General features: G+C 56.1%; 1 pseudogene; it reads right to left on the bottom strand.

Annotated features, from left to right (window-relative positions):
• Positions 1-7,530: 7,530 nt before the first annotated feature.
• On the bottom strand, positions 7,531-9,169 carry LOC135325574 (class I histocompatibility antigen, F10 alpha chain-like; annotated as a pseudogene).
• Between the last annotated feature and the right edge of the window lie 1,654 nt (positions 9,170-10,823).

Raw genomic sequence — 10,823 nt, 5'->3', positions numbered from 1 at the left:
CATGACCAATGCTTTGCTTCACTTTTAATTTCCTTGTTTTTTTCTTTTCCCCCTTCTAAGTGTGTCTCTTTTACCATCCTAATCCCTTCCCCTACAGTCAGCCCACTCCTGATTACCCTTAACTCTTTGGTGCTGGGGATTTCTTGTTTTTTATTTTGGTGTGTGGGGGGTGGTTTTTTGTTTTGACACAGAGGAGCTTTTGTCCAGAAGGATCTTGAGAAACTTGGGTGATTCGGACAACAGATACCCTATGAAGATTTACGAGAGAAGTGTCAAGTCCTGTGCCTAGGCAGGAATGACCCCGTCCATGAGTAGAGGTTGAGGGACCTGGGCTTCTTTAGCCTGCTGACATGGAGGCAAAGGGCAGTAGAGTAGGAGCCTGTGACTGCTTGAAGGGTGGTTTCAGAGATGATGGAGCTTTTCTTGGTAGTGGGAAACAGCATAAGAAGGGGAAAGAGCCACAAACAGCAGCTTGTGGGGTTTAGATGTGACTATAGGAAAAGAAAATGTGACTCGTAGGGCAGTGCTGTGGTGCAACAGGACACCCAGAGGGAGTCTGAGTTCAGCCCCTGGCTTTGTGTTTTAAGGAAAAGCAAGTGAGGACAGGAAGACATCAGGAGAGGTCGGGAGATCCCGGGGTGAGAACAAGGTGGGGAAGCAGGTTGGGTGTCTACATTCTGCAAGGAAACAGACACAGGCATGGGAAAGCATAGGACAGCCTGAGGTGAAGATGGCCAAAGGCACTGCCAGGGTTGAAAGCTTCTAACAGAACTAGGTCTTTGTCCTCTTGGCGATAGCTGGGTGCCTCTGCCACTGAGGCCCACAAGATGTCATTCCTTAAAGCACTGTGGCCTTGCTGCCTCCTTGTCCCCTGGGAGCCCAGGAGGTGCCGTATCATGGTCCTGCACTCAGCATTGCGCACCCCCACCTGCACACTGCCCCCAGGAAGAGCCCTGAGCAATTCATGATGGAAAGGATCACCCACAATCTTCAGGACAAGTAGAAAGAATGAATAGAACATTAAAAGAGAAAATAGCAAGAATATGCACACGTTAGCCTAAAATGGCCAGAGGCATTAAACTTAGCTCTATGGGATGTTCAAAATTCTCCACGGCAACCCATAGGACTAACACCAGCAGAAATTCTTTTTGGGAGACATTTAGCAATACCAGGGACTTATATCCCTGCTAAGACGAGCCTATTAGACGGAGATGAACAAGTGACACAATATGTACTAGCCTTACAAGAATGGTTTAAGGCCTTGCAAAATCAGGCTCAGTGGTTTCAGCCGGTGACATCAGACATTCACGTAAAGCTCAATGGGATACACGACTTCCCCAGGGTAATCTGTTTGGACTCGCCTCACTAACACAAATCTCTCTGCCTTTACTGCACCGTGCAGGATGGCAGGCAGAAGTGCCGTGCTGATGTTGCTGTTTCAAACCCTGGCAATGCTACTTTCCCTAACCTGTGGTCAAAGAACCTTAGAGTGGCCATGGTCCCAGGCCCGTGTTAAGTATACCGGAAGTATGGGATTAAATTCTACTAAAAACTTAAACCTCTCAACCCTGGTCATGCACGGAACTGAAGTATACTCAGAAAATGAATGGAGCTGGGATAATACTAACCAACTTCCCCAACTCCTGGGAGGGACAGGAAAGGAAATAAAGATAGGGTGTCTAATGATCAACGGGTCCACCCACGAGAAGGCGACTCAAATCTCTCTCACTAAAATCAAATCAAATGAAAAAGAAAGGAAAATTTGTGCCACTGAAAACCTGGATTGTTGGTACAATTTTACCTTAGAACAGCCTGTTTTAATAGTTTGTCTGTGGGCTCACCACAATGTGGGACTATCATTTAAATTTAAAATAGGCGTTATTGAGCCCAGTACAGCAATACCTACCCCGACTACAATTATTTCCACCAATATAAATAACTCTGTTACCATGAAGAGTAAGAAAACCTTATCCCCACAAATCTTTGAAATTGGACCGTATGTGATTAGAAATACAGGCCAACAACAAGTGTTATTTAATCCATCATGGTCTCTCAAACGAGTAGAGCTATTAATGCAAATTAATATCTCTACAATCAAACCGACCTGTTCACCATTCTTAGGTACGTCCTATGTGGGATGGACGGCGTGGTTACATAGGCGAACTCTCACCTCTCCAAAACGAACAAGGAGAGATGTGACCGGTATCATAGGAACAGGATTGGGACTCCTAAACAGTATAGCTGCTGAAGTACTCGTAAATAAACTGAACACAACAACAAGTGACTTATACAGATTAAAACATCCATTGAGGTCTTCTTTATTAGCATTAGGAACTAACCAATGGCTTTCATCCGAGATATTACCTCAATGGGAAAAAATGAATGAAAAAGATCACCAATTGATAATAGATGCACTTGGGGAAACTCTGAACTTTTCTGCGGGAACCTAGGGTCGAGCCCTGTTATGGTGGCCGACAGGCCTAACTTCCATAACATCCTGATTAAACTGATCATTTCTAAAGGCATCTTTTCATCAGATGATCTGGACATATGCACTTTCCATAGTTTCCCAGTTTTCCTCCTCCCCTTGCTCTTTATCATTCAGATAGCTCTTAGCTCTCCAGTTGCTGCTCAGAGCTTCTGGGCGTCTGAAGCTTGCCTCGTCTTTCAGCAGGCTCATTGTCTCTTAAACAAACTCCTTCACTGTGTGTCTATCCAGCCTTTCCTATCTATTTGTCAAGAACATTTCCTTGTAGACTCTAGACATCAGCACAGGCAACGTGGAGTTGACATAAAGTTGAGGACTGTATTTTATTTCTTATGAAACTGGATAATGTTTATTTTCGTTTGATTGCAATTAAGACAAATCCTTCTGTGTCTGCTTGCAGCTAGTTCTCTAAGGAAAGCAGATGGGAACTGGTGCACAGGAGCTATAGCATTCAGCTACAGCCTTGAGTGGAAAAAGCTTAGATTTTAACCGGAGTGCTCTAAGTCCCCAGTGGCTGATGAGAGAAATGGCAGGGCTGGGGAGCTGGGAGAGAAGGTTGTCCATACATGTCTCCTATCAAAAATACTGCTTGTCCTACATGTCCAGACTTCATCTGGAGACCCAGTGGGTCAGTGTGAATTGGAGAATGTGGGTATGGCTTATTCTGAAAACTGAGGGATAAAGAAAGCTTCAGAAGCAGACATCTGTCTTTTTCAGGTGTTCATTGAAATCTGCCTAATTTCAATACTCTCCTGAAAGTTTCGCAATTAGCCACACAAGAATTGACAAAATGAGGAAAATTATGGAAAGATGCATGGTTCCTTAGGTGTTTTTGCTTTTTAATGGCCCCTCAGCTGTATTTGGTGCTCAGCCTGCAAACCGCAGATGCTGAGAGGAGACGGAAGAAACCTCTCCAGAAGTTAAATACAGAAGAAAATTCCAAGTTTCTTGGAGCGTTAACAGGTCTCACTGAGGGTCATTACCAAAAAAACCTCCCCAGGGGCTGATTAGAGCAGAAAGTTGGAGGCCCTGATTGCAGGTAGGCAAAGGCAATGTGCAGGTGGCTCTGAGGCCAAGTCCACCTGGATGTGTGTTATCAAGCACAGCAGCCAGGCACTGACAGCCAGCCCCTGGGTAGAGTGATCCTTTCCATCATGCATTGCTCAGGGCTCTTCCTGGGGGCAGTGTGCGGGTGGGGGTGCACAATGCTGAGTGCAGGACCATGATACGGCACCTCCTGTGCTTGCAAGGGACAAGGAGGCAGCAAGGCCACAGTGCTTTAAGGAATGACATCTTGTGGGCCTCAGTGGCAGAGGCACCCAGCTATCGCCAAGAGGACAAAGACCTAGTTCTGTTAGAAGCTTTCAACCCTGGCAGTGCCTTTGGCCATCTTCACCTCAGGCTGTCCTATGCTTTCCCATGCCTGCGCCTGTTTCCTTGCAGAATGTAGACACCCAGCCTGCTTCCCCACCTTGTTCTCACCCTGGGATCTCCCGACCTCCCCTGATGTCTTCCTGTCCTCACTTGCTTTTCCTTAAAACACAAAGCCAGGGGCTGATCACAGACTCCCTCTGAGTGACCTGTTGCACCACAGCACTGCCCTACGAGTGACATTTTCTTTTCCTAAAGTCACATCTAAACCCTACAAGCTGCTGTTTGTGGCTCTTTCTCCTTCTCATGCTGTTCCCCACTACCAAGAAAAGCTCCATCATCTCTGAAACCACCCTTCAAGCAGTCACAGGCTCCTACTCTACTGCCCTTTGCCTCCACGTCAGCAGGCTAAAGAAGCCCAGGTCCCTCAACCTCTACTCATGGACGGGGTCATTCCTGCCTAGGCACAGGACTTGACACTTCTCTTGTAAATCTTCACAGGGTATCTGTTGTCCGAATCACCCAAGTTTCTCAAGATCCTTCTGGACAAAAGCTCCTCTGTGTCAAAACAAAAAAGCACCCCCCCACACACCAAAATAAAAAACAAGAAATCCCCAGCACCAAAGAGTTAAGGGTAATCAGGAGTGGGCTGACTGTAGGGGAAGGGATTAGGATAGTAAAAGAGACACACTTAGAAGGGGGAAAAGAAAAAAACAAGGAAATTAAAAGTGAAGCAAAGCATTGGTCATGGCTGTCTTGGGGATTCCTGCCAAGAAGCCCTGCATCTGAACAATTCTGCCTGGAGGAGCACAAGAAAGCTGGCCTACTTCCACCGTCACAGGGAACCTGCCTCCTTTCCCTGACATCAACAAGAGAAGATCGAGAGTGGGATGAATCACGGACTCCTTCAGGGTGGAAGGGACCTCAGGAGGTCTCTAGCCCAGTCTCCTTGCTCACAGCAGGGTCAGCTCTGGGGTCACACCAGGTTGCTCCGGGCTTCATCCAGTCTGGTCTTGGAAACCTCCAAGGGAGGAGACCGCACCACCTCTCTGGGCAACCATTTCCAATGTTTGACCATCCTTGCAGTGGAAACCTTTTCCTTATGTCCTGCACGAATGTCTCTTCTCTCAACTTATGCCCATTGTCTCTTGTCCTCCCCCCATGCACCCTGGTGAAGAGCCTGGCACCATCTTCTTGATGACTTCCTTGTAGCCATTGGAAGGCTGCCCTGGGATCCCTCCAAAGCCATCTCTTCTGCAAGTAATCAGTAATGAGACCTGTGGAGAAAGCAAGAAGAGATCCCATGGATCCCCAGAAATTGCCCCTTGGCTGGAAGGGCTGTCTCAAATCCTGATGCCCTGCACACCATGAGGGCTATCAGGAAAAGACCCTCCGTCCCCCAGGTGCTGCTGGTTGTGGAAGAACGCCCTTGCCAGAGTGGGGGCAAAATCCACCTGTATTTGGAGATGTTTACCGGTGGGCCTCCTTGCCTGTATTGCCCCTCCTTTGATTCATTTCTACTTTCTTCCTCCCATTCTCCCACAGAAATTTATTTGACTCTGGGGTGTGTGTCATGAGCCCATGTCATGAATAATCCAAGGAGGACGTATCCAGCCCCATGGCTCAGGGACTGGGATTCTTGGCACCTCAGGAGGGACACGGCCACTTGTGTTAAAGAAGAGCAAACTGAAACTGTCTAGAGGTAGCCGCTTAGCACAACTTCTCTAAAACTTGCTTAGCATGAGGAGCTAAATTTGCTGAAGCCTTAGGCCGCACTTAGAGAAAATAATGAACTTTTACTTAGTCCAGTAAGAAAAGGGCCTCAGAGCTGGTTCCAGCTGGGAAGATAAGGGAGTTACAAGCAGTCTGCATTCCTGCGTCTCACACTCCCAAAGGGAGGGTGTCAAGGCTTTGAAATAAGACCAGTGCAGGGCATTAGGACCTTGAGGGGCAAAGCCTTAGCTCACTGCTGGGGCAGTGTTCATTGTTATGATTTAGAATCACCTCCTCCTCCTCCTCTGGACCTTGAGAGACAACAGTAAGACCCAGCAAGAAACGAAGGTATAATCGTCGGCAGAAACCACAACAGTAAAGATAAGGAAGAAAAAGAGCCTGCCTAGGAACAATGATGAGATCCAATGAGGAGCAGGAGACCCCAGACCAAAAAATTACTATTGGTCTAACTACCGCGTGAGGGGTGGGAAATTTAAGTTGAAAAACTATAATTGCCCAGGATTTTTTTTTTTGTTGGGGTCCCTCTTTGGAGGCACCCAGCTCGAGCTGTAATTACTGCACGCATGTAACTAAAATTTAATTATTTAATTTGCTTTGATTTGGCTCTGAATTTTACTTGCGGGAACCTAGGATCGGGCCCTGTTATGGTGGCCGACAAGCCTAATTTCCATAACAGTACAGTCAGAAAACAGCATTGTTGTCGTAACAGACACACCTAAAAACAACGTTCCTATGCTACGAGACACACCAAAAAAACAGCGTTCTTGTTCAGAGGCCCACCACAGAAACAGCATTCCTGTTTGAAGAGGCCCACCACAGAAACAGCATTCTTGTTCGAAGAGAGCCACCAGGACAAGTGCTGAAAAAATCCAGCAAATTCTCTATTTCCCAGGCAACTGGCAGATGGAAACCCTGCCTCGCACACTGATAAAACTGGTTTTACCCCAGCTCAGAGCTGGGACCACGGCAGGAGCAGGCTCCGAGCACTCCTCTTCTCTGGGGGCTTCCCGCCACTTTCACAGCTTTTTGCAGCACGTCAGAGCCAGGGAGCAGATCCAAGGCGCGGTGAGACAAAAGCCTGAGCCCCCTGACCTGCCCCCGGGTGCCCACCTGCACCCCGCAGCACCCGAGCACCCAAATGGGGCGGGTTTAGCCTCGAGCGGGGCGTTGGGTGCTGCTGCTCCCGGGCTGTGGCCGTCCCCCACAGGAGCTGCGCTGCAGGGCTAAATCCCCCCTCCCGGAGCCAGGGGAGCAGGCAGAAGCCCCCAAGGACCCAGCCGCAGCGCCCGGCCGGCCGGCAGCCCCATGGCGGGTGCCAGCCTGGTATCGCGCCGGGCCGGGGCCCCCCGCCCCGCTCCCAGCACCAGCTCTGACCCATTCTGGAGCTGCTGGAAGCCCCGTCGTGGCCTGTGAGAGAGGAGCGGCAGTGAGCCCCGGCCCCGTGCCAGTGGCACTGCGGGCCCCGCACCAGCCGCGGGCAAAGCCGGGCCAGGGCAGAGCCCGCTGGGCCAGGACCCGGCCCTGGAGCCGCCTCACAGGCACCAGGAGCAGAGGGCAGCGCCCAGGCGCCTCAGCCTCCAGCGGCGGGACGCCAACCCTTTCCCTGCCCCGCTGCCGGGGAAAAGCTGTGGGGCACGGAAGAGGGGAGATGGGGGCAGGCGGGGGACGGGACGCGCCAGCCCCGCGGCCGCCAGAAACCAGAGAGCAAATGCCGCCCCGCTGCCGGGTGCGGCCTGGGACGGAGCGGTCCCGGCACTCACCTTTGGCGATCGCGTACCCCTGCTCCTTCCTCCCTGCGGGAAGAAAGAGGCATCAGGCCACGCGGCCACTCGCAGCCTGGCTCTGCTCTGGCCCCGGGGCGCCAGCTCGGGCCCCTTCTCCTCCCGGCCTCCCTCCCCCCGCCTCCCCAGCCCTGGCACTTTACCCCATCTGCTCTTCTAGACCACAAAGCCGGCGATCGCCGCGATGACAACCACCACAGCGACGACCGCCCCAAGGACAACAGGCAGCAGGGAGCTCGGTGGCTCTGGAAGAGAGTGGGGCCGGGAGCGGGGGCCGGGAGCTGCCCCCAGCGGGCGCTCCGCGAGCTCCGGCCGCCCGCGCTCACCCCAGGAGAAGAGGCCGGGCTCCGGCAGGCTGGCGTGCTCCACGCGGCACTGGTACTCGTGCTTCTCTGTGGGGAGGGCCTCAGTGCTGGCCCAGGCAGGGAGGTGCCATCGCTGTTGGGTGTGACACTGCCCCGCTTGGTCTCCTGGGCTTGGATGCGGCCCTTTTTCAGCCAGCTGATGCTGATGGGCCACGGGTAGAAGCCGTGAGCCCGGCACGACAGGGTCACGAAGCCGTGGCTCTCCTTGGGCGACACTCTCACCGCGGGACGCTCTGGGGAGACGGCGTGAGGGAGGGAGGTCAGGCAGCTCGCGCCCAGGCCCGGATGCACACGCCGCACCACGCCGCCAGCAGCGCCCTCGGGCGCCTGGGCCCAGCACCGAGCCCGGGGCCCGTCCCCGTGTCCGGGGGGTCCCGCCTCGCCCTCTCCAGTGCGGCCCTCCCGTGCTCCACGTATCTCCGCAGCCCCTCGATGCAGCTGTTCTCCAGGTAGTGCTTCCAGCGCTCAGGCTCATTCTCAGCCTCCCACTTCCTCTTCCTGATTAGCGCAGCAGCATCCGCCGTGACGAATGTCAGCGTGTCCTTGTCGAAGGCGATGAAGTCCTTCCCGTCGTAGCCAAGCTGCATAAACCCCCGGGTCCCGCCATCCTCCAGGAGGTCACAGCCGTACGTGCGCTGCACTGTGTGATACCCTGAGACACAAGCAGGGAGATGGGGGCTCAGGGGCACCAGAGAGGCTCGGACCTGGCACCCAGCGCAGGGCCAGGGGCACCCCAGCCCCGCAGCCCCCAGCGCTGATGGCGAGCGGCTGCCGCCGGGAGCCCCGGCCCGGCCCCTGGAGCCCCGGCCCGTGCTCACCCCCGCTCTGGTTGTAGCACTCCTGCAGCATGTCCAGGTACACACGGAAAGTCTCCTGACAGTCCTGATTGATCCGGGTCTCCTCGTCCCAGTGGTCCTGACCCTCCTGCTCCATCCAGGCCGCGCCTGGCACCGCTCTCTGCATCTCGCTGTCGTAGCGATCGATGAGCTCTCCGTCCACATAGCCCACGGAGACGAAGGCGGGCAGCCCCGGGCTGGGCTCCGTCACGGTGGTGGTGAAGTAGCGCAGGGAGTGGGGGCCTGCGGGGACACGGGATGCAGTGAGGGGCCGGGGGGGCACATTGGGGGGCATCCGGGGGATCAAGATGTCCTGGGGGGACAAGACGGGCGGGTCGGGGGGGCAGCATGTCCCAGGGTTCAGGTCGGGGGGGCAGCACATCCCGGGGGGGTCCAGGGGGGTAGCACGTCCCGGGGGGCAGGTCGGGGGGGCAGCACCTCCCGGGGGCGGTTGCAGGCCGGTCCGTGGGGCCGCTGACGGGGAGCCCGGCGGCGGGGGAGGGCAGAGGGGGGCTGGGGTCCCCGCCCGCACTCACCACTCCCCACCGCCCCACCGCCCCCCAGCAGCAGCAGCAGCAGCAGCCCCGGCCCCATCACCCGCCCCGCTACCACCTCCTCGCTGCCATCGCCGTCGCCCTCATGTAGCGCCGAAGCCCACAGGGGCCACGCCCTCGCACCACCATTGGCTCCGCTGCGGCACACCGCCATTGGCTGCGCTCTGTCCCACCCGCCAATAGCGGCTCGCGTCGACCCAGGCGTCACCAGGCGCTGGGCAGATCCCGGCGCGGCAGGTTGGGAGAAGCGACAGCGAGGGCGCGCACGGAGGGCGCTGCGCAGGGCCGAGCTGCGGCTCCCGCCCCACCTTGTCGCGCAGCCATTGGCCCCGCCGGCGGCCGCCCGCCAATGGCGCGGCGCGGCAGTGGTGACGCCACCGGGCGCTGGGCAGATCTCCGTGGAGCGCGTGGTGGGCGGGAGCACAGAGGCGATGCGGGAGGATGAGGACGATGTGGGGATGGAGATGATGTGGGGACGGGGACACTGGGGGGACGGGGATGATATGGGGATGGGGATGATGTGGAGATGGGGACGATGTGGGGATGGGATGCCGTGGGCATGGGGACGATGTGGGGATGGAGATAGAGTTGGCTCTGTCACAGGGGCAGGGGGACACTGTGGGGATGGGGATGATGTGGGGTTGGGGACGATGTGTGGACGGGGACACCATTGGGATGGGATGGAGTTGGCTCTGTCACAGGGGCAGGGGGACGTGGTGGGGATAGGGACACCGTGGGGATGGGGATGCCGTGGGGCTGGAGATGGAGTTGGCTCTGTCACAGGGGCAGGGGGACGTGGTGGGGACAGGGACACCGTGGGGACGGGGATGCCGTGGGGCTGGAGATGGAGTTGGCTCTGTCACAGGGGCAGGGGGACGGGGACACCACGGGGATGGGGACATGGTGAGGACGAGGACGGCAGGCGAATGGGGATGCTGTGGGGATGGGGACACCGTGGGGACGGGGATGCTGTGGGGATGCTGATGGAGTTGGCTCTGTCACAGGGACGGGGGGACACGGTGGGGACAGGGGTCAGCTCCGGGGATGGAGTTTGGCTCGGCCAAGGGACGGGGACCCGGCGGTGGAGATGGGGACCCGAGGATGCAGGGACGGGGGCAGGGATAGGGACAGGAGACCACGGGGACATGGTGATGGGGACATGGGGCCAGCAGTGGGAGCTCAGGGAGTGGCGCCCATCGAAGGCCGAGTGCTGGTAGGTGGCCCCCGGCCCACCCCCGGCACCCATAGGTCTACTGGAAGATGTGGAAACCTGCCCAAGGTGGCACCCATGGGTGAGGAGCTGCCCGGGGACCCAGGCATCCAGCCCCGTTGCACCCCTGGAGCCAGGCATCCAGTCCCATCAGCACCCACACCCATCCATGGAGCCAGCTGTCCAACCCCATCAGCACCGTCCGCCACCCATGGACCCAGGTGTCCAGCCCCATTGCACCCGTGTTGTCACCCATGGGCCCAGGTGGCCACCCCATCAACACCCACCACCACCCATGGACCCAGGTGTCCACCCCCATTGCACCCCTGGACTCAGGCATGAGGTCACATCAACACCCACCACCACCAATGGACGCAGGCGTGAGATCACATCAACACCCACCACCACCCATGGACCCAGGCCCCCCACCCCATTGCACCCATGGTCCCAGCCCCCTGCCCCATTGCGCCCACGTCCCCAGGCT

The sequence above is a fragment of the Dromaius novaehollandiae genome, unplaced genomic scaffold (genome assembly GCF_036370855.1).
Source record: "Dromaius novaehollandiae isolate bDroNov1 unplaced genomic scaffold, bDroNov1.hap1 HAP1_SCAFFOLD_31, whole genome shotgun sequence".
Taxonomy (NCBI): Eukaryota; Metazoa; Chordata; class Aves; order Casuariiformes; family Dromaiidae; genus Dromaius; species Dromaius novaehollandiae.
The sequence above is the reverse complement of the archived record's forward strand: the minus strand, read 5'-3'. Positions and strand labels throughout refer to the sequence as shown.